General features: G+C 35.9%; 1 protein-coding gene across 3 annotated transcripts in view; it reads left to right on the plus strand.

Moving 5' to 3' along the window:
• Positions 1-7,163: 7,163 nt before the first annotated feature.
• LOC145280126 (uncharacterized) overlaps positions 7,164-24,786 on the plus strand; it is a 176,818-nt gene continuing 159,195 nt past the window's right edge. The window contains exon 1 of one of the 3 annotated variants that reach the window (XM_080131890.1): positions 7,164-7,567. The gene's annotated coding sequence lies outside the window, so the exon portion shown is untranslated. The remainder of the gene's footprint in view (positions 7,568-24,786) is intronic. The other 2 variants (XM_080131886.1, XM_080131887.1) reach the window with 2 other exon arrangements.

Below are 24,786 nucleotides of genomic sequence, written 5' to 3' on the forward strand. Positions count from 1 at the left end.
GACAACAATGAATGAACAGTTTAGTTTGCAGAGTCTGTTTATGAGTAGCGGAATTGGCAATAACCGAAACAGGGGGAAATAAAGAGCTTACCTCGGATACGTCTGTTGTGTTGCGGGCCGAGCGGAGAAAGTTCCAAGATGGCGTCCATGGATTTTTATTGGCTTTGACCCCATGCAGTTTTCACAGAATCGCGTGTGCTCTCGTGTGATTATGCAAATATATAATTCCCGGCTGCTATAAAGGCAGGACGCTAGGAAGCAGTCAGGCAGTGTTTTGCAGATTGTGTGTAGGTGGTTCTGGCGATTGGATTGTTCTTTGTTCGAACCACGAATCTGTGAGAAACGAGTTTTCTTCTGCCTTTTTTTGTCTCCTTCTTCTTCTTTCTCTACGGTCATTACAGGCAAGAAATCCCTCAAGAAATTCTAGAGGGGGGCGGTGCAAGGCGCAACTGACTATTTCCTATCTTTGTTCCTGATTTTTGCCTACTACATTTTGCTACAGTGTAATTGAATGCCTCTGTGGTATAGCTGATGTCTTGTATATCTCCAAACAGACCACACAACAAATGCCTTCTGGTCGGGGGTGGAGATTTCTGCTTCCTTTGTCTAAAGAAGTAAAGAGTTACTCCCCTTTGCATTATGCTTTTGTTTCATCCCAACACTTTGTTTAAAGCATGTGATTTTTTTCAACTGTTTACTTCATTAAGTAAAACTGACATATACCTTTCCTAAGACTTTTCTTGAATTCAGCATATTCGATTCTTTCCTTTTCCTCTATGTACATATGTCAAATGTGAAATGATCTATGTGTGTGTGAACGTGTATGTACATTTGACATATGTACATATGTACATACACGTTCATACACGCATACATCATTTCACCTACACTTACTTTGTATACATTTTAATGAACACTATCTCATAGTCATTTCCACATACAATAAATGGTGTATTGAGTTATATTTTCTTTGACTTGTTACTTTGCCTTCATTGTGAACACATATATACAAATTTATCTACTAACACAAATTTATATACTCGCACTATGCTAGAGACCACTTGGAATCCCGTTAGAAGATTTGATGTTTGATAACCCCTTATTAGCATGCGAAAATAAATAGTTCTATCTTTATAATCTATTGTCCTATGAAAGGGAAAGACATTATCCAAAAGGATGGCCTCTTCAGACAAAACTGATGCTACACTTTCAAAAAAAAAATCATAAAAAAATACATGTGTCTATGACACTATGGAAATGTTATGTATTCTATATGTCAGGTCATTCATGCTACTGATAAAATGTAAAGCAGTACCACCTGTACCATGGTTGGGTTGTCAGCAACTAAACTGACACTAAATTTGCTTGATGAGGAGGATGGCTAGACACTCAGAAGGACTAAAAACAAGGCCTATCTAAGGGGGATGAGCACCAAGTGCCAACAGCCATCTAGCAAACTCCTCCAGGTATGGGTTAAATACCCTTGCCAACCCACAGACCAAGCATGGTGAGTATGGCAAAACCCCAGGACTATGACGTACAAGAATAAGAAACAGTTCTTAGTCTCCAGCAGTTCTCGAGACACTTGTTGCGGACCAGGGTTTTAATAATACCCTAATTCGCCACAAGAAAATAATGAAACGAATGGAATTGAAGGAAACAAAAACTCAATTGATGGATAAGATAAACGTCGTTTATTTACTGCTGAAAGAATGAATGTTTTAGATATAATAGATTGGTTGCCAGCTGTCAACAAAACTTCCAAGTTGTGAGTTTATCAGCGTGCGTGGTGCATCTCAACTCGTATTGTTGATTCAACTTCTTCCTATGTGTTGATAGGGATGTCCTGTAATTGTTTCTTTGTTGTTGCGTCTGCTGTGCGGGAGAGAATGTGTATAGGCCTATGTGATTTTGCTTCTCGCGTTTGTTGCAGGGTAATGTCAGGAAACCGTGAGAAATGTTTGTCGAGCTCGAATTTGTTTTTAAATTCACTATGAAGTCGAGAGCTCCATGTTCGTTTTCTGCTGAGTCTGACGAGGGGTTTCGTCATTGTTGTTTGTAGTAGTTATTCCTGTCGGTAGTGGTTCACTTGTTTTTCTTTGTTGAAAAGTTCGTTTTTTTCTTTATCAAATAAAACGCGCGTCTCGCTCAAATCAATTAATTTAAAAAAGGTAGGGTCGCCATGCTTGTTCGTTTCACGTCAGTCGGGCGCCAGTTTGTTGTGGACTTGTGGCATAGGAGGCAATGCTTGTTCGTCTCGCGTTTGGTTGTCACCATTTTGTGGTGGTGGTGCAAAATAGGGAAAATGAATTGTCTCGAGGAAGAAACGAACGACATGTTAAATTGAATTAAACGTGAAAGAAACAAATGAAAGAAAAGGGTACCACACGTGTTTAGTTTGCCGTGCGTCTCTCGTTGTTTACTGGTGAGAAGAAAAGTGTATTGTCGTAGAGAGAGAGTGAGTGTGTGTATGAGTGTTTCGTTCAACCTCATCCATTCCATTTTAAAATAACGAGGTCACCATTTTCCTGTTGAAGGAATGAATGTTTTAGATATAACATGTGTTCATCGTTTGTTGCTGGACTGGGGGTGTAGAGAGAAAAGGAAATGTGTGTTCATCTCACTATCGTTTGTTCGCGAGTGGGAAGAGAAGTGAGTGATGTAGTGGAAATTGGAATGATAGTCCAACGTGTAGACAAAGAAGAGGATAGAGAGTTGACATCAGTTAAACTGCGCGCCATGTTAGAAGTCAGCTACGCGGTGGTGTTCTCAGGGACACGTAGTAGATAGAGAGAGAAAGAGTGTGAATGTGTACGTATGGTCTGTTAGCTTTTTGCCCCATATAGTAGCAAATGGCGTGAGGTACACGGTCGGTCCGTAGACCGACCAGCTGGAAAGCTGGTCCTAAAAGAAAGAAGCCACTTATTGCTCTTTGTTTTATACTTGTTTCCGGTGGTCTTTTGCGCATGTGTGGATTTCCTTTGAAAGGGGAAGTGACGTTGTCCATGCGTGCGTGTATGCGAGTACATGTATGTACGTTAGCATGTGTGTATATACACGTGAATGTGAGTGTATGTACGTGAACATGAATATATGTACGTGTGTGGACGTGGGCACGTATGTTTGTGTGTGCGTATGTATATGACAAGTAATATAGCTTGAAATGTGAACGCGTGTTTTTGTGTGAGACTTGAAAAGGCTCACGCACACTGTTTCTGGCAGCAAGCAGCACAGAACAGATGGTGCTAAAAATCTCTGGATTCGAACAGGCTGCCATTGGCAATTGAACATTAGAGCGTACAACACAAGGTCACTGTCTACTGATGTTAGAGTCATCGAATTAGAGGATAAATTACAGAAGATCAAATTTGATGTTATAGGAGTATGTGAAACCAGATGCAAGAATGAAGGATGCCCCATCCTTAACAACAGTGGACACGACTACAAGGGAGGGAACACCTTGTTATTTCCATGGCAAGTGCTCGTCTGAGCTCCATTCTCTGGTCCCCCCCGCCAATCTATCACGAAAAACACCCGACTAGCTGAAACCACTGTCAATAATTTTCCCCACTCTTTATCCATGCCTAAATGAAAACGTAGATTCCATGAACAAAGCTTCTTTCTCAGAACTGCACGGCTGTGGAACTCTCTGCCGCTTACCTGTTCCCCCCCCCCCCCCGAATTCAACTTGGATGTCTTCAAGTCCAACACAAACAAATTCCTGATGAACCCCGCCTAAAGTAATGACACTGTATCAAATCCCCAATACTAACTATTACTGCGATACTATCCCACTGATTAGTGTACAGACAATAACCCTTATCCCCAAGTGGCTCCTGGGCCTTGATAAGTGGTGACCCCATGTAAAAAAAAAACCCCAAAAACCCACCTCCTACAATGTGGTTGGCTTTGTGGTCAACAAGAATATTGCTGGAAACATCACAAACTTCAATGGTGTTTCAGGCAGAGTGGTACAGCTCACCATCAAGATTAACAAGAAATATTTCATTAACATCAAGTCATACTGATGAAGAAGTGGAGATGGTCTTTTTACGAGCAAAGCCAGTCACACCATCATTATGGGGGACTTCAATGCCAAGGTTGGAATAGGAAATACAATTGAGTCAAGTACTGGTCTCTACGGTTATGGAACAAGGAACACTGTGACTGATTTTTCTGCCATAAACAGATTAAACACAGGGAGTGACCACTGAATGATCAGAATGACTCTTATCATAGTCACCAAGCAAGAGAAGACAAAGCGTATCAAGCAACACAAGAGACCAGATACCCAGAGTCTAGAAGAAAAGTCATCACAGTTCCAGCTGCTGCTATCCAACAGATTTGAGGCATTAGCCACATCAGAAGATCCAAACACTGACTACAACAGAGTGATATCAGAGATCAGCCAGGTTGTATTGGAAACAACTGGTCAATATAAACGACAGACACCAAACTGTCTCCAATTACAAAACAGCTGAGATAGAAGCAACAAGAGATGAAAAGAGGTACAAATGTACAGCACATCGAGTACATTAGGATATGCAAGATTCTGACACAGAATGGCACAAGAAATTCCAGACTTCAATGAATAACAAATACTACAAGCCCTTGAAATAAATGACATTCTAAACAACAAAAGAAGGAAGCATCTCAGCAGAAACATCACCTCAAAGACCGAGACAGAATTGTTTGAAGGTGCACCTCTATGCCACCAGACAACCAGGACACACTCCAGTTCTTTATGCACCAAACACATCTGAGGAACATCCTTCACCCATCCTCCCATTGGAAGCGAGAGCAACTATTAAGCTACTGAAGTCATAAGGGGAGGATGGTGTTACTGCAGAAGTACTAAAGAGTGGTGGTGGTGAACCGATTATTGTGATATTTACAAGACTGTTTGATAAGCGCCTCTCTGGTGGAAAAGTTCCAGATAAATAAAGTGGTCATCATTCATAAGAAAGGAGAAACTGCAGATATTAAGAACTATCGGATAATCAGCCTTCTTCCAGTGACATAATAGACAGAATTGTTTCACACTGCAGATATTAAGAACTATTGGCCTTCTGTCAGTGACATACAAGGTATTCTCTCAGATCTTGCTAAGATGTATGCTATGGACACTAGACAGTCACCAACCACGAGAACAAGCAAGTTTCAGAGCAGATTACTTCACCATCGACCATATCCAGGCTGCCAGTCAACTGCAAGAGAAAGTCAGTGAATATAAATGCCACTGTGCTTTGTCTTTGTGGATTACAAAAAGGTTTTTGACTCTATAGAGCTTGATCCACTGTTCACTGCCCTTGAGAATCAAGGGGTTGACTCTACATACATCATCTTGCTGAAAGACCTATACAGTGGGGCTACTTCTACTCTAAAGCTCCATCATGGCAGCAACAAGATCAAGCTGGAGAAGGAAGATAAGCTGACAACATCTCGCCAAAAATCTTCACAGTTTGTCTCTAGGATGTGATAATCAGTTGGATTATGTGGGAAGGTAGAGGAATCAACATCAATGTCACATCTCATCTTTGCTGATTATATAATACTGATGGCACACTCTCCTCGGGAACTAAATAACATTCTAAACAACATCCACTCTAACAGCGAACCGGTTGGCCTCAACATGCATTTTGGGAAGATCAATTTGATGTTGAACCAACCAAGTCACCAATAATTGTTGAACCAGCACGCTACCAAGTCACCAATAATTGTTGATGGAAAGACCATCGAGGAAGTTGAAAGCTATATCTACTTAGGAAAGAATATCATGAAAAATTGGAGATCTCTTCCTTGAGATAAAGAAAAGAATAGCAATTGGAAAAGTGGATAATATCATGAAAAGCCAAAAAGCGAATATGTCAATCAAAGGGAAGATCTTCATTGAGTATATACTACCTGTGATGATCTACGGTAGTGAAACATGGGCTCTAACGTCTCGCCAAAGTGAAGTCTTGGCAGTGGCATAAAGAAAGATGGAGAGGATAATGTTGGGCATCACTCAACAAGAGAAAAAGACAACGGGCAGCAGTGATATTTACTTGTAGAGCTCCATCCTGGACTGTTTGAAATTTAGTGGTTAAATCCTTATATAGCCATGTTCTGGAATGTTCCAGCTTGTTTGATGTATCCCTATGTGCGGAACACCATGTAGTTCCTTAATCAATATGTGTGCAGGTGGCCAAATCACGACGTTGTATCTTTGTGTGTTTTGATACCCATGGCGTTGAAACAGTGATTGCTACAAAAATGTCTCTGCCGAAGACTTGTTCCAGCTACATGTGTTTGTGTGTTGCTACATGTGTTTGTGTGTTCTAATTATGTTGAAAACGGTGATTGCTATGAAAATGTTCCAGCCATATGCAGCGGTTGCTACAACATCAATACTGCCATCAGGACATTCAAACACAGATGGGCAGGGTATGTAGCCAATAGACACCCCGTGAACATATGAGACCAAAAGGAAGACCAAGAATGAGGTGGAAGAAGGATCGGATACAAAACATGGGTCCCACATGGCAGCGGATAGTTCAGGACAGAGATAGATTGCTAAAGTCCAGACAGGGGTTCCTCATTGAATGATAAAACCCTTGTTGATTGATTGATTGTACCCTATTGAAAATCATCACGTAGCTATTACATTAAAATAAAAAATCAATCACCTCATTGTGTTTAAGGTATAATTAAGAGATGGTTATCTTATGATATTGATAAATTGTTTAAAAATTAATTTTATTTAATCAGTTATTTTTACTTTAGATATTTTATTCTTTTTTGCAAAATTTTTTAATTATTTATTCAATTATTTTTCCATATTCGATGATTTTGATGACATATAAGAAATTAAGTTCATCCAGACCGGAAATTTATAATCGAACGAAACCGGAGAAGATTTTGTGTATAACAGAGCGGAAGTACTTGAAGTCTAACGCCGGAGTTATTCAACAGCAACACGCTTACGGGATGAAACCGGGCGAGATTTTAGGAGAATAAATAAAATTGATTCATAAATTGATAATCTTTCTAAAAATGCAAAATAATAGTTTTTAATCACGTCTGTTATTGATATTTTTATAATAATAATATATATATTTAAAAAAAAAAAAAAAAAAAATTAGACGAAACCGGTTTTCCGGTTTAAAGTAAACATGCGCGATAGTTAACAGGAAGTAGCAGTCAGCATACGCATTTGCGTACCTGTAATCAAGTCTCGCTGATGTCAGTTTTGAAGTGTGTCAGCATGCCGGAGAAATGGTGTCACCTTTGACTCTTCTTCCAAGCGATTTTGTTGTCTCTTAAACAATGCTCAAGTAGGATACGGGTTTAACATTTTTTACATATCATTTATATGGATTTTATGACGATCTACCCGGGGTGGAACATAACAACAACAAACACCTAGTCTAATGGTTGCTCGTGTTGTCATCGGATAACAAAACCCACTTCGCGTGTTTGTTTTCAGACTCGAATAAATAAGGATTTTTATTAAAAAAAAAAAAAAAAAAAAAAATCAAACAAGATTATGTCTGCCTCTGAACCGTGCGATAAAGCAACATTAACGGTGAGTATTGTTTAAATGTTTATTATTTTCAACAAAAATTAATTGGAGTTTTTTCTTTTTCTTTCTCTTTTTTCGAGAAATCATAAAAAAATGACGTCACTAGGATAGAGAATTTAGTGGCGCGATCAAAAATATCGTTTTTATTTTGGCTAAGTGAAAAAAAAAAATGTTCGACTTAAGAGCAAAGTGTAGTATCTGATCCGATACAACACTTCATGATGAATAATAAATCCTTTCTAACCCCAGTCACTGAATGAGAATTCATTTCAGACTGAGGTAAATTAAAATTTTGAGTTTGTTTTACAATCCACAAAAAGTTGTCAAAAAGCAAATATATCACAAATGTTATCAAAGGCAAGATAAATTACTCTTCTACCTATTTAGAAAAGTTTTAGTGTTTTTACTGACCTTAAACCGTTTATTCGGTTCGAGAAACATATCGTGTCGAGCGTTAGGTGAGAAGAAGAAAAATGGCCGTAATTGATACCTTGAAATATTTAAAGTTTTAAAAATGACTAAGAAATAAAAGAAAATACTGTTAAACAACCCACTCAATAAATATCACGGTAAGGTGTATTGGGTGAGTTTCTAACAGTATTTTGTATATTTTTATTTTCTTTTTATTAATCATTATCAAAACTTTAAATATTTAGGTATCAACTCGTTCGACACTATATGCTTCTCGAACTGAATAAACGTTTTAGAGTAAGTAAAAATCACTTAAAACTTTTCCAGGTAGGTAGAAGAGTAACTTATCTTGCCTTTGATAACATTTATTTACTATGAATTTGAACTTTTTGTGACAAATATTTTCTACTTCTTTAGGGTTTGTTTTCGCGCGTGCGCGCAAAAATGGAATCCACACACGAAAATAAACATGGCAACCAGAGAAAACAATACGGAATATATTGGATGATAAAGGTCTTAATTAAAAAAAAAAAATACTTGAGAGCGACAATTTTAAATGTGATATTTGTTCAAAACAAACCCGAATACCCCTGAAAATGAACTTTTGAGAAGTAGGGTATTTTAGCCCACAGTGACAGCTATTTCCACCCCATAATTTTACAAATAGCAATTAAAATTGGTGCTAATGCAGAGTGATCCGCGCTATTTTTAAAAATCTTATTTCCACGTTTAATTATTAAAGTTTTATGTTTTTATTTAATTGCAAGGTTAAAGTACAGATTAGGTACAAAACATCCTCCCTTCCCCATGTTAAGAATGGCTTTTTAAATAATAACGTTATTTCAGCACGAAATCACTCTCTGCATGAGTACCTTAAAATTAATTGATATTTGGGTCAATTTTACTTGGTTTTCTACCTTAACATTTTCCTTTTAAAGTGACATGTGAAGGTTTTCTAGTATGCTGAAAACGAATATCGCACTTAAGTAGTTTTCCAGATATAAAGCAATGTAATTCTTTGTAATTGGTGGCCATTGTTGTACGCGCAAGCGCGCGTATATTTTTTGCCGCGCATGGTGGAAACCAAGTATCTATTCTGATATTACGGTTCATCTTTTCCATCCTCAGCAAATAATCTTTCTAAATTGAGACATTTTAAATTTTTGCTCCAATCCAGATATCTTTATTTTTTTTTTTTAGGCGGGGGGGGGGGAACTGGACTTTCTCCATATTAAAAACCGGCCTTGTGTCAAAATCTGTTCTCGTGGGGAGGCAATTAAATAGGGACACTGCTTTATAACCTTAGTTAATGTGGTTTAATTAATTATTTATTGATCATAACTTAAAATCGTAACTAAATTTAACTTTTAAAATCCCATTAAGAAAAGAAATGAAAAACTAAAAAAATTCCGGGCAACACCGGATATCCAATTAACATTGACAGCGGTGTCGTTTGTCCTTTTCAATCAATAGTAATGTTGGTTTTACTTGATTATTAATAACTATTATTTATATAAAGTTGGTAGTAATAATCGTCGCTATTACCTACTTTATTTTAAAGGAAATACTGTTGGAAACCTAGTCAAAAACACTTTAACTACTCATTTGTGAATTATTTGGGTTGAAAGTTAATATTTAATAGAAGTTATAGTGTACGCATGCATCCGATAAAACGAATTTATATTTGAAATTTAAATTCTATTTGATAATTTTCAGTATTTTTGTTTTTTGTGTAGATACCTAATTTTGCCAGTTATGTAAATATATGAAATGTTTTTTTTCCTGTTAATTTATTTTGAATTGTCACCTGCAAACACTGAAGTTATAAATTTCTGAATTTCCGTAAATATCAGATATGAGTAAAGTAGCCAATTTTGTTTACATTACTGACTAAACATAATTGGCTAAAATCTTTTTTTTTTTTTTTTTTCTATTTTATCAGTTTTTGTAATTGGAATTTAGACTCATTTCGTCATGACACGCATGTACGTAATGTTTTCACCTGAAATGTTTTTGTTTAAAAGATCGCCAATGTAAACTAGCACCTATTTGTTTTATCAATTGTTTGGCAATTCGGAATCTTAATGGAGGGAATTCTATTTGGTGCTTACTTATTAGGTGCTAATGCAGAGGGTGGATCCGCGCTGTTTTTTAAATCGTATTTCCACGTTTAATTACAAATTTTATGTTTTTTATTCAATTATAAGGTTAAAGTACAGAATAGGCACAAAACACCTTCCCCTCCCCATGTTAAGAATGGCTTTTTAAATAATAACGTTATTATTTCAGCACGGATCACTCTCTGCATGAGTACCCACTACCCACTTATATTACTGTGCTATTTTTAAATAGTATGTTCAAGTTAAATTTAAGTTTCATGATATCTTTAATAAATTTTTTAGGTGAAAGTACAGAATAGTTGGAAAACACCCTCCCTCTCCATGTTAAGAATGGCTTTCTAAATGTTATTTCAACATAACACAAATGCTTACTAAAAATTGTAAGTAAAAGATTTTCTTCAACGACTTTAATATAACAAAGTTTTATGACATTAATAACAGTAAAAAAAAAAATGTAAAATGCGCGAGCAATTGTAAGAAAGATTTTTCAATTGCTTCTTCAGTAAAATAGAATTACAACCCTTAGAACAATGAGTTAAGATTCCGAATTGCCATTTTTTTTTTTTTTTTTTTTTTTTTTTTTTACGCAAATAGTAGTTAAGTAAAATAACTTGTTTAGGGGTGACTTTTCAAAATTATTTTATTTATTTTTGTTAAAAAATAACATGTAGGTAATAAGAGTGCTTACATTCATTTTACCTGAAAAAAAAAAAAGAGACGGTTAAATTTCTTTTTAAAAAAATGCGGTTATGTTCGTAGGAGGAGGAGGGGGCACCTGTTTGTGTGTTTTTCTTAGATAAAAAATATTTTTCTCTTTCGCCTTTAAAACCGATCCCTCTCTCTCTCTCTCTCTCTCTCTCTCTCTCTCTCGACTATCTATTTCTTCCCGTGATATCAAACTACTTACCTGTGTTCGTTATATTCCCACCCCATAACACGTGTGTCGATAACACGTGACATTTTTCGCCTTTTCCTTCCTAAGAATTAAGCAAATATCACGTCACCTTTCCGTATATTATCAAGGCTTAATAAATACACCCCCAGTCTTTAGTGGTACTGTACGGCAACTCTTATTTGTTTTACAAGCTGTATTAAAAAAAGGAAGAAAAACTAATACAGCGTTGATAAAATCACACCACCGGCAAGTATGGATTTATTTATATACTAAAACTCCGCGGATGTTGCATGCTTGTCACCGTGCGTGCACACTTAATGTCGTGAAATTGAGCATTTAAAAGTTCAGCAGACTATAACAGGATTTTTAACACTCGTGTTGCGAACGCCTTTCTTTCTCTCTTTAAAATTTTATTTTCACCTTTCATTGTTTTTAATTATTTAGTTCTTCGTATTGCCTCTCAGACTTAGGGTTAGTGATAGGATTAAGGAAGATAATGTATTTTTATGACTTTATTTAAATCTTATTCTATAAATCGATTTAAAAATCAGTTTTCTGCGCACTATGTCAATTACTGGGTACAGTTGTTGAATTAGCATCCAAGAAAATATCCCAAGAATGGCTCAGTTTCGTCCATATTTTAGATGCTGAAGAGGTAAATAAAGTCTGAATATTGAAACAGAAACTATTATGATATCACAATGTATTCCGACTTTATGAAATCCTTTGGCTTTGTAATCCTTGTAAAAAGAAACTATCAATGTCGACTGATGTTTAGCCCATATAAACAAACACTGATCCAACGTTCAGGGGTGGTCTAGTTAATAAATACATTCCTCCACGCCTCGATCAAATGTTAATGATTGTATTGTTCAGATACAATCGATTTATTGGTTATGAAATTTGAGTGTCTTTGTTTACTTCCGTTTTCTGCTGACCGTTCTGCTTCACGATGAATGCTATGGAAAAGTCTCTTCTGATTAATTGTTTATCAGTTTAAAATTTTTATTTTTATGAAAAACAACCAAGTTCGTTTGCTTATTTTAAAACTAGTAAACATTAATCAGAAGGGACTGTAGGGGCGCAGAGGTTTAAGTGAAATTAAATCTCTTTGCTCCAAACAAAATAATAATAATAATAATAATAATAATAATAAAAAAGAATGAAACAAAACAACACCTTTTTTTTTTTTAATTTTTTTAAATTTTATTACATTTTCATTCCAAACAAGGCACATTGCCACTGTGGTGTAGGGGGCTACTATCAGAGGCAGCAACTACTGGGGGGGCACTATGTTGGGATTTGGGCAGCAAGATGTCGTTTCACGTTACACTTGAACTTCTGCATGTCAGTACAGTTGGGGAAGCAGGGACCTGGAATGGAATTCCAAAGTCTAGCGGTTCTGAGGAAGAAACTACTGGAGTAGAAAGATCTTCTACATCTAGGGATCTCTGTTGTGTGGGGGTGGGATTTAGCTGCCTGTCGGGTTTGTCAAGGGTGTCTACACCTCCTTCTGATTTAAAATGCACCACATTTATTTTAACAAAAACAACAAGGTGAATAAACAAAGGTCCGATCGGTGAAAGTTCCTTCTAAGTCATTATGATTAGAATGTTAGATGAAAGTCCTTCGTGGAATCAAGGAGTTTAGAAAGTTAAAGTCCTGCGTGAAAATAATGAGGTTATTTTAAAGTTTCTGTTTTATCTGGCGGAGTTCGCATGAGGAAAGTAATTCATTGTTATTAATTAGAAAATGTGCGGAATGGGTGCGTGTGTGCGCAGGTGATTTTTGAGTGTCCCCATGGCGTGTGTAATCATGGTGTTGACGGCTTTGGCAGCGACGATGTTATGAAGATGAGAGGCATGTTCTCGTGTGTCGTTGCAGCGAGAAGAAAGAAGACTGAAGTAACTGAATGAACGGAATTAATCGAATTCTTCCTAGAAGACTGTTTGATGCGTTTTTATACATTTTGGGCTCCAAAAACAAGATTGCTACTGCTGATATTTTGGTTTTTGGAAAAGCATTAAAAAGACAATCTTCTGAATTTTCTTATTGGTCGCTTGTGTCACGTGATACTGTCGTCAACTACGTCCACCAGAAATATGTTCATTTTACTTTTGTTGTTCTGAGAAAATGTGTGGGCGTATTTGCAATTGTGCCTTTGCTGGAAGAACTTATTTTTGTGGCAAATGCGCGGGGAAATTGAAATGAATAAAGGTTTGTTTATTTGCACGCGAGCGTGTGTGTGTGATTGCACAGGACTTTTCCAGGGCATTCATCGTGAAGTAGAACAGTAAGTAGGAAATGGGTGGAACATAAGAATAACTTATTTTACTTGTGTATTTTTTTTTTTATATAACTTAGCAATGTTTACATTTTTTTTTTTTTAATTTCTTAAGATGTAATAAAATTTAGTTCCTGTGACAGATGCATAAAAAAAATGTGGTATAAATTACCCATTTCACCCTTGATTAAATCAACGCTAATCGAAAAACTGTAGATTATTAGTTAAGTGGTTTGAACGACATATCGGGAACACCCCGTGTTTTTCTGGATTGGATGTACTCCTCACGTAACATCTGTAAGAAAAGGCGACTCGAAATGCGCAGTACGCAGCGTTAGATAAAATGTTGTTTCATTGTTTTCAATTTGTTTTTAGTATTATTAAAATATTACTTTATGAAATATTTATTGCTTTTTTTTTTTTTTTTTTTCTATAGAAAATTTTTTTAAAGGACAAATTTTTTTTAGATGTATTCGGGTCTGCTTTGAACGAATATCACATTTAAAATTGTCGCCGACAAATAGTTTTTATGATATTAAAACCTTCATTATCCAATGTATTTTCACTGGTGACTATGTCGTGCGTGCATTAAATTTTCGAAAATTTAATGCACGCGCGCAAAAGCAAACATGGCTACCAGTGAAAACAATACAGAATAAATTGGATAATGAAGGTCAATATCATAAAAACTATTTGTCGGCAACAATTTTAAACGAGATATTCCTTCAAAACAGGCCCGAATGCACCTAGAAATCAACTTTTTGAAGTCACTCTAACGCTTTAAATGTGGCACTGTTTGTTACGAACTTCGAGCGCCTAGTGTATCACCATTTTGGTGTTGGTCCCCAAGGATGTACTTGGCATTGATTGGGTGTTAATGAATTGATAATAATTTAAATAAATTTTGGCAAATTTATACAATCTGTAATCCCCTTTCAAAGCACACTTTTAAATTCTGGAGAATACCTAATCTCACTCGCTAACCATTTCTATGTTTTAATTTTTTAAGTTAGAATAGTCGTACTTGCTTTCAGAGACGTTCGATGAAGGTAGAATATCGTGTTCTTGATCGACACGAAATATACTTATCCAACTACACCAGAAAAAAACTCTGTCAAGGATAATAATCAGTCCAACTGTGGCTTTATTAGTGGATGATGGTCGCCAAGTGGTTAACGACACGGACTGATGACATAGGTGTCCAAAGTTCGAATCCAGTTCGTTCCATAAAAATCACTTTCACTTAGGATGTTGGCAACCTTTACATGGTCCTTCCTGTTATCCCAATGTTTTTCTAGAAATAAGTCTGACTAGAAAAATATCGTGGAAACCAATGCCGACAATAGAATCTTCCGATTGATATGATGATGAGTAGCGTTATTGCTGTCCAGTTAATGTATACTTCTGTTCAGGTTCACGCTCCCAGGCTTTACCTTTTTCTGAGAAGGTGTCTGTTTAGTGCTCGTAATCATCATCATCGTATGAATCCAAAGGTGCTATTGTTGGCATTAATTTCCCACATAGAATTATTTCTAGAATGACATCAGGTACTTATAGAAGGGACTACATGAAGGTTGACAACATTCTAAGTGAAAGTGATTTTCTTTTTGTGGAACAAACTGTCAGTCTGTGTCAATCACTTGACCACTGCCACCTCCCAGTTTAGTGCTACTTGCCCGAGATACCCATGCTGGGGAATGTTGATGGGGCTGGTCACTGCTGGGGTATTTTTTGTAGGTCATAATGCACTTCATCTAATCTGTTGACTTTTCAAAACTCACTTTCTGATCTTGTGTCTAACTTCGTGCTGAGGAGGTAAATAAATATCCATGCTTATGAGGTCATCACCAAAACCTTAGGAAGAGTTTGAATAGAATAACATATATATAAAATATTTATTTTTTAATTCAGTGATTGTTTTTGATTTTAATACTTCTACTTGTATATAAAAGGCGTTGTGTGTGTGTGTGTGTGTGTGTGAGAGTTCCCTATGGACTCTGAAATGGCTAGGCTAATTTTTTATTTCACACTAATGTACTTTATTTATCTAGGAAGCATTTGAACAGAAAAACCTGCATATTATTCATTTTTTTTTTTTTCAATATTTTTGTTTTTGATTAAATAATTGTTTTGATTTTAATACTTAAATGTAAAATGTGTGCGTGTGCGCGAGTGTGTGTGTGTGTGTGCGAGAGTGTGTGTGAGAGAGAGAGAATTCATTCCCTATGGACTCAAACGGCTGGGTCTTTTTTTTTTTTTTTTTTTTTTTAAATTTCACACAAATATACTTTATTTCACTGGGAGTGTTCTTGGATACGTTTTATATCAGAATGCCTCTGATAATTGAAAAAAATCAGATTAAAAAAAAAAAAAAGGAACAGTTCGATTTAGACTAAATTTAAACCCTTATACAACCTAACATAAGTGCATTTGAGAAGTTTTATCACCACACAAGCAGAAGGGCCTGGCATACAAAATCAACATTAGGTTCTTTGATAAGATAGATGACGTGTTTGAAACAAATTTTTCTGTTTAGAGTACAATTGAACTATGATACTTAACTTTTCCATTCAAGCCATTATATATAAAAATAATTTTATAAAATGAACAGTACTCCATCACATTCGCCCCTAACAAGGAATATCGCCACCAAGATGTAAGGGGCTACTATTTGAGACCATGTCTAGGAAAGATTAAAAAGATGTTGGTTGACATTATATTTAAACTTATTCATCTCAGTCCAGTCAGAGAAACCGGTAGCAGGAAGGGAATTCCAAAGTTTAGCTGTTTGAGGGAAGAAACTATTGGAGTAGAAAGCTTTCTGGCATTTAGAGACCTCAACAGTGAAAGGATGTGATTTTGTTGCTAAGAGAGTGTGTCGGGATATGTAGGTCGAGGGGGCACAAGTGCAACAAGTTCATCAGAGCACATTCCATTAAAATACTTGAGGGTACAACATTGCGGCAATGGGACAGGGGTTGGAGCTTAGTTGACAAAGTGGGATATATTAGATTGGAGATTCTTTTTTGAACCCCATCTTAGAGAGAGACTAGTGGTAGATGCACCAGCACAGATGTGGCAACAATACTCTATACATGGGCGAAAGGTGGCCTTGTAGAGGTACACGATATTCTCATCAAAGTGTAGTATCTGTTCCGGCAGATGCTGCAAGCAAAGACCATTGCCCTTGTGGCAATCTTCTGGTCCATGTAGGGGCAACCCTATATGCCAGCAGGCACTCACTATCCAGTTCCCATTTCCCACCTCTCGGGAACTGGTTCCCTTTTCCCTTCCCCCTCTCACTCCACATTAAAAAAACGGCCTTGTGCCTGATTTGCTCAGTGGGAAAGCAAATAAATACAACCCACCTTTGCAGCAACAAGTTACTGTGGGGAAACATGTGAAGCTTCCTCCTGGTGCACCGTGGTGGATCCCCGACTAGAGCAGGCAGTCAATCGATTTGTTTGAAAAAAAAATGGGCGATTTCATTGATTTTGATGACAATAAAAATCTTAGAAGTGTGGAACATTCATTGATCCTCATTCAATCCCGGGCAACATCGGGTCTCCATGCTAATAAGAACTAGTTCTGTTTTGCAATATTCAACATTTGTTTTCAAATGTTCTTTTTTTAGATTTTAAAGAAGTTGAGAGCTATTTCTAAATAACAAGTGTAAAAGCAAATTGATTTCTTCTTTCTTTTCCTTTCTTTACAGTCGTATTTAAAGTATAAATAAAATTGTATGGTAATTACCAAAATTTGAATATTCATATGAATGAGATTTTGTTTTGTATTTGGGTTATTGGAACTACTGTTCTCATTTTGGGAGTTATTCTCATAACATTTTGGCCGATGTAACCGCCAACTTTCTTCAGGTGTATCTTGACAATGGCTTTTATTTGGGAACTAGCAGGGGGGGGGGCACGTTGCTCGGTCGTAAAATACAGTTAAATTTTATTTTAATATTTCAATAGTTGATTAAAAAACTAAAAAAAGAAACAGCACTTGGGTGCCATCTTATATATTTATTAAAATAAATATACTGCATGGTGAATGTGAACTTGCAAAAGTTAATTTTGTAAGCGAACACTATTAATTAGACCAAAACATCACCAATGTTATCACGTTGCAAATTTAGCTTTTTAAAATAAAACAACGAATCGATCGTTCGCACATGCACGATTAACAAACCACGTCGAAACCAGGATTTTTCACCTAAAAAATTACATTTCTACATGAAATAATTGACAATCTTCTAATTTTTGGATTTTATCTGCCTGAGAGATCTCTTTTTCTATTGGTACCTGGTTCATGCCGGTTCGATGCGGATGACAAACGTTTTTAGTGGACATACAAAAACTACTGAGACTTATATAATAGAAGATGATGGTGGAAAGAATGTTGACTTTTTTCCAACAAACTGTAGTCGTTATGATGAAAACAGTAGTCCGAGCAATCCAAATAATCGCCAATCCTCGTCTAAAAATTTAGAAACATATAAGTACAGACCTGAATTAATATACAAAAGAAAAGTATCTATGTTCTTTCCATTTCATAAACGCATCACACATTTTGAATTCTAACCACTATGGTTTGTTGAAAAAACAAAAAAAAAACATTCTTTTTACTATTGTCTGTGGAACTGTTCTGCTATCCTGCTTTCCAGTTGACTATAACATGGTTGTCTTCAATAAACAATACCTAATTTCCTTCACTAATGATCACTATGCTGTTGTCTCGCTGACTACCATACACTCATTAACCCTTATCCTCGAGTGGCTTTTGGGCCTTGATAAGTGGTGACTCCTTAGTTAAATAATAAAAGGGAGGGGGGGTCAATAAAGACTTGACTAAAGATAGGTTATACATTTATTTGCGGAATATTATCCTCATTGTCCAGTAGTTGCTTCACAACGTTTTGGCCAATTATTCCTCTGGTCTTCGTCACGTGGTGAACTACGGGATAGGAATGCTGAGTCTTAACTGTATTCTTAGTAATTACTGCCTTCCATAGTTGTTGGTCAACTAAGCTTCTGGCCGGCTTTAGGTAGGATTGAAGCCGCTATCTTCAGACAATGCTCACCTGGAACCGTAGAGATTCAATGTCTCTATCCACTGTGCCATGGGTTCTGAAGGGCGATCAAGTTTGGAGTTTTTGGTTTTATATATCCAAATTTTTTCGTTTTTATCTGGTCTTCCATCATCGGATCCGTACCGAATGTTATATTATTTTTATTATTGGAATCGTTTTGAGACGAGCAATTTATACATTTTTTTTGTTTGTCGACTATTATTATTATTATCTTCATCTTCTAGTTTTTCCGCAACGTTTCAGCCAACTATTTATCTGGCCTTCGTCAAGTAGTAAACGACGGGATAGGAATGCTGAGTCTCTTAACTGTATCTTCAGTAATTACTGCCTCCCATAGTCATTGTCATCTCACCATGTTGATCGCCCTTCGGGGCCCATGGCGCAGTGGATAGAGACATTAAATCTTTATGGTTCCATGTGAGTATTGTTTGAAGATAGCGGTTTCTATCCTACCTAAAAGCCGGCCAGAGGATTAGTTGACCAAAACATGGTGAAACAACTATGGAAGGCAGAAGAGGATACAGGTAAGAGATTCAGCATTCCTATCCCGTTGCGGTTAACCATCTGACGAAAGCCAGAGGAATAGTTGGCTGAAACGTTGTGGAGCAACAACAAAAAAAAATAAGGATAATAGTTCGCAAATAAATAAATGAATAAATTGCTAATCTCAAAAGGATTCCAACAATAAAGATAGGTTAGTTTAAAAGTCAGTTTCTTTAAACTGTCCAATACATGCCATTTTATTAAAAAAAAATTTTTTTATTAGTTATTTTACTTTTTTTAGGATTCTTCTAAAGTTATGGGTAATTCAAAGATTTGGGGAATTGAATATTTTATAAATTAAAACTTTTTTTTATCTATGTCGGCCAATTATTTTCAACTACGCAGCTCTGTTGGGAAACTATACCTGATAAGAAAAAAGGGGCTAAAGCAACAAACGAGCCCATATTAATTTTCCTCTTATCTGTCCGAGGAGGGGGAGGGGCTAAGGAAGAAATCTTTTTATATCTCAGACTACTTGTTGTAAGAATCTGTTGCCTCCATCACAAGTAGTCACAGATGAAGAATGATCTTGAAAGAAATCTAAAGATAAGTTTGTTTCTTTTATAAAAAAAAAAAAGTGCTTACTTTCATTTCACTCTAAAGAAAATCTATTTGTTTTTTTGTTTTTTTGACAACCATTTTTATAAAATGATGACATTCTTTCCCGCCATCCTCTACCTAAATACGAATAGAGTACTTCCGAAGGTGGACTACTACTGTCACATCTATGGAGGTGCCGCTTAAGACATGTCATTGAATTCCTGGCAAAAATGCATTGAGAATGGTGTTGGTGACTATGTAGAAAAATAAATCCTAGACAACAAAAGGTCGCTCGTTTTAATGATACCACTTCCATTTTTTGTAGCTCTTTAACTTTTCGAGTTTATAAAGAATAGGGGGCTTTACTTGTGCGATAATAAACCTGGTTTAGTTTTAAGACATGCCACATTCATATTCTATGGAAGCTTCGGACTACTGTTCTCATCTCGAGTATGATTTTCACAACATTTAAGTCTATGTAGCCTCCAACTCTTATTTTGACAGTTCAAAATCGACTTTGAAATCTAGTGAAGATAATATCTTTGCAATCTCTTTCTCAGAAAAGACGTTGCTAGTTGACTTATTTCTGGGACATTCCAGTCCTAACACTCTCCCGCTCAGATTTTTTTCTTATGGACACCTAATAAAATTTAGGTAAAAACTAAAATCTTTTTCAGCTATATTTGAATAAAGGAACTCTTTTTTTTTTTTAGAGGATCGGTTTTGATCCAGAAATAAGAAATCTGTGCGTCAAACACTCTATTTCGGAACTTTTTTGTTTTAGAAAATTTGCTATTTGGACCCCAAAATAATCTTCTTGGGCCTAAATTTCACCCAAGTATGTTTTCAAGGGTGAGAAATCCAAAAATCATAGAAAGGCATTAAATGAAAAGAAAGACCTTGTTTTGACCAATTCATGAGCTGCTGCAGAACTTTTTAAAAGGCTGTTTGGCCTTTTTTTTTTTTTTTTTTTTTTTTTTTTTTTACATGGAGGTCACCATTTATCAAGGCCCGGAGACCACTCAGGAATAAGGGTTATTGCATGTACAGTAATCAATGAGATAGTATTGTAGTAATCATTAGTATTGGAGATTTGATAGTGTCTTACTTAAGGGGGCGGTTTGTCAGGAATTTGTTTATGTTGGACTTGGCCTGCCAAAGCAGAGCAGCAGAGCAACAAAAAGAATAACTGTGATAATTTTCCTGAAACAATTTTTGGACTACAGGTTCCGGATTCCGAAATAGGGTGTCGTGACACACAATTTTTTATTTCTGGATCGAAATCAAACATGAAAAAATGGGTTCCTCCATTCAAATATAACTGAAAATGCATATTTCCTTTAATTTTTACCTAAATTTTATGAGGTGTTCATTTGAGTGGGGGGGGGTGTTAGGGCTGCTTTATATGGGTGTGAAAATCCCTTTTATGGAAGGTGCTCAACTGATTTTCAATTTTTGAATTTTCCTTGTAAAATAGTCACAGCAAGAACTCCGTTTTGTTTTCAAAACTGCAAAGAACTTTTCTTGTATGTGTGGGCCTAACATCAAACAGAATTTCTATGAAGTTTTTTTTTTTTTTGTTCTAAGGACTTATCTGTGGAACATGTTGCCGCTAAATTGCTTTCCTGAGGGCTACAACATGGTCATCTTCAAATCCAATATCAATACTTTCTATAAGTCATTTTGAGTAATAAAATTCCATTTGCTTTTTTCGTTTCAATCTCATAATAAAATTGAATCATTCAACTGATAAACACTTGTCCATGGGTGGCTTTTTGCCTTGATAAGTGGTGAATCGTTAGTAAAAAAAAAAATTAAAACTAATAAAAAAAAATAATTAAAACTTACTTGGACTTTAGAATTCTTATGACTTGCAATGCATGAGACTCAAGTATGCCATTGTTTTCGATTTGAAGGCTAATCCACTGCGTTCCTCCAGTTTCTTCCGATTGCAATCAAATCTCTCTTGATTGTCTTTCAATTCATTTTTGGTCTTTCTCTTTTTTTCCCCACCAGCGGTTCATTGGAGCATTTGGTTGGCAATTATCTCTGGAACTAATCTTACGTTATACCCGGACCAGCCTGTATGTCTTTTGCAGATTATTGTCGTAAGAGTAATATCCGGATCCTTAGTTGGTGATTTGATAACTCCATTTCAACCCTAGAATCCTTCAAAGGCACCTAGAATCAAACGAATCAAATTTCTTCTCTTGCTTGATTTTGAAATGCCAGATTTCAAATTTATACAGCATTATGAATAATGCGTTGCTGTTAAATCTTAATTTAGATCTAAGGGCAAGTTAGTTAAATACTGTTGAGGTCTATATTAATTTTTTTTTTTTCATCTCTATTAGTAAAATTGCGTGACCATGTTTGTGTATTTCTTGTCTCTAGATAACTTCATTGATTTCAATAAATATTCAATTATATAATAGCATAAAAATGAAAAACATTTTTGAAATCTTATCAAACAAATGATTTACTTACAAAATTAAATCAAAGAGTATTTTTGTTTCCTCATATGTAAGTCGGCCATTTTAATATTTTGTTTAATAGATAAAAAAAAAAAAAAATTACTTTGTGACTCTTTAAAATTTCCAAAAAATTTCGAAATACGAGGTGCCTTTAATAAGTTCCCAGACCCTTTATTTTTTTTGTATGGGTACTTTTATTGATAGTCCACATATAAAAGTCTACTCCCCTTCGAAGTAATCTCCTCCGGCTGCAATGCACTTGTTGTACTGTTTTAACAACTTCTGAAAGGCCCCATTGAAGTCCTCTTGTGTAAGTGTGTCAATGACCCTTGTCACAGCCTCTTTCATCTCCTCAATTGTTTCATAACAGCTGCCTCTAAGGTTTTCCTTGAGCTTAGGTAATAACCAAAAGTCACAGGGAGCAACGTCTGGACTATAGGGAGGGCGAAGAACCATCTTAATACCCATCCTGACCAAATAGTCTGTGACAAGAATGGAGTTGTGGACTGGTGCCTTGTCCTGATCGAAATGCCACTGACCCTATTTAAAGAGTGCTGGCCTCTTCTGACAGAATCTCTTCCTGAACTCCCTTAAAACCTCAAAATAGCATTCCTTGTTGATTGTCCAGTGGAAACCCAGTGCATATAGATTATGCTTGTGCTGTCAAAAAAAAAAAAATGGATCATAAGTTTCTAGGTGGATTTGCTCTGTTTAACCTTCTTGGGTCTGGGAAAGTCAGTATACTTCCACTGGGAACTCTCTCGTGATCTCTGGGTCATAGCAGTAGATCCAGTTTTCACAGATGACCAGAGCATCCAGAACTGCGATATCTGACTTGATCAACTCCATCATCTTGTTGTTATCACAACATTTTTCTTTCTGATCTTCTCCAAGCACCTTTGGAACAAACTTCGTGCAAATCTCCCTCATCCTCAGTTTCTCATAAGTAATTGTGTTACAGTTCCCACACTGACATCAAACTGTGCACTTATCTCTATAGACACACAACGATCCTTATCCATGAAATTCTTTATTTGACCAACCAACTCTGGTATCCTGACTTACTTCTTAAACACCTCATCATTCCTGCCTTCCTTGAATCTCTTATGCCTCTTCAAAACTGATGCTCGGTTTGTGCAAGATGATCCAAAAGCAGCCTGAAGCATTCCATACGTTTCTGTAGTATTTTTTCCAAGTTCAAAACAGAATTTTATTGCATATTGTTCTTCTAAAGTGTCCTTGCGTCCAAATTGTATTTTTGAAATTCACTAGCTGTGACAATCAGGCTTTAGTAGGGTGTATTCCATTTCCTGCTGTAACTGTTCATTTAAACCTGAAATTATAAAAATTGGTCAGTCATTTCATAAGATGTATAGCAATTTTCCAGAGTCTATGACAATCTTAAATGCCTGTACAAAAAAGTTGGGAAACTTATTGAAGGTACCCCTTATTTACTGTTGAATAGAAAGTCATTTCTGGTGTTACAATTCTTAATGAATCCTCTTGAAAGTTTGAATCAAATAATTTTATCAAGATTAAAACCATGTTACCCAAACAAAATTAGTCATAGTCTTATAACAATTTGGTTCAGTTAATAACTAAATTCTGATAATTCGTCATATATGAATTTGAACATTCTGTTGTTGGCATTGGTTTCCCCGATATTTTTCTAGTCTGAATTCTTTCTTTCTAGAAAGACATAAGGTACTTACAAAAGGGGCATATGAAGGTTGCCAACATCCTAAGTGATAGTGATTTTTTGTGAAATGAACTGAATTCAAACTTGGAACACCTTGGTTATCAGTTCATGTCATTAACCACTTGGTCGCCATTACTTCAAATTGTAATAGTTAACTTTCAAGATTTTATTTTGAAAAATAATTTGGTAAATAAAACAAACTGTATAGGTTAAAAAAAAAAAAAAAAAAAAAAATGGTGAAACAGAAATGAGTTAAGAATCCCGGGCAGCACCAGATAGGTAAAGATAATCAATTGAATAAAGTTTAAAGTAAATTTGATCTGAGCCTACTTTCGTATTCTTGACAGATTAGACTGAATATTTTGAGTTTTTAAAACCATCTGACAGCCAGTCTTATGTAATAACACTGCCATGCTACTCAGGATTAGGGGCTAATAATACCATTTGTCCCCAAGCAATGCTTGCACTTATCTGATAAACTCTTTATCCTTGGGAACATAACTGCTGGTATATTTCACGGCTTTGAGTGTTGTGTACTAACGAGATTCACCTTTATTTTAGACTAGCAGGCCACTTGGCATTGTCTGACCATAAAATAACCATAAATATTATATTTTAATTCATACAGAAACTGAGACGTGTGCCATGTGCATGCGAGTATTGTTTTTTTTTCTTTCTAAACAGTTCACTTCTTGTGAATAAAAGAAATATTCGAGCTGAGATCAAAACCTAAAGACAGTGGATCAAGTACGATAACCACTCGGCCAGCTTGACACGATCTTTAAAATAGTATTTTCAAACCTACTTATTAAGTGTGACTGATTCCTGCATGTGCAGTCATAAAACAGTTGACAAATAAAAATCTGATGACCCCACCTCAAGCACCGATTTTTCAATTTTGACCCTTTAGCAGCCCTTTTCTCCGGATGAAAATCAATCAAGTTTTCCGCATGTCTGAATACCCTATATATCAAATTTTAAGTCAAAATTTGTAAAATTCGTTGAGTATATAGGTTGAGAAATGTACGCACACACATTCTCACTTAGATATATAGATAGATTATTTTTAATATAATCTTCAACGATGAATGGGTTTTATTTACATAAATAAAAAAAGTGTAAATTTCTAAAAATTCAGTCAAGTTACTGTATCTGAGAGACATT

This window comes from Euprymna scolopes, chromosome 7, assembly GCF_053919585.1.
Source record: "Euprymna scolopes isolate OS-2025 chromosome 7, ASM5391958v1, whole genome shotgun sequence".
NCBI classification, from domain to species: domain Eukaryota; kingdom Metazoa; phylum Mollusca; class Cephalopoda; order Sepiida; family Sepiolidae; genus Euprymna; species Euprymna scolopes.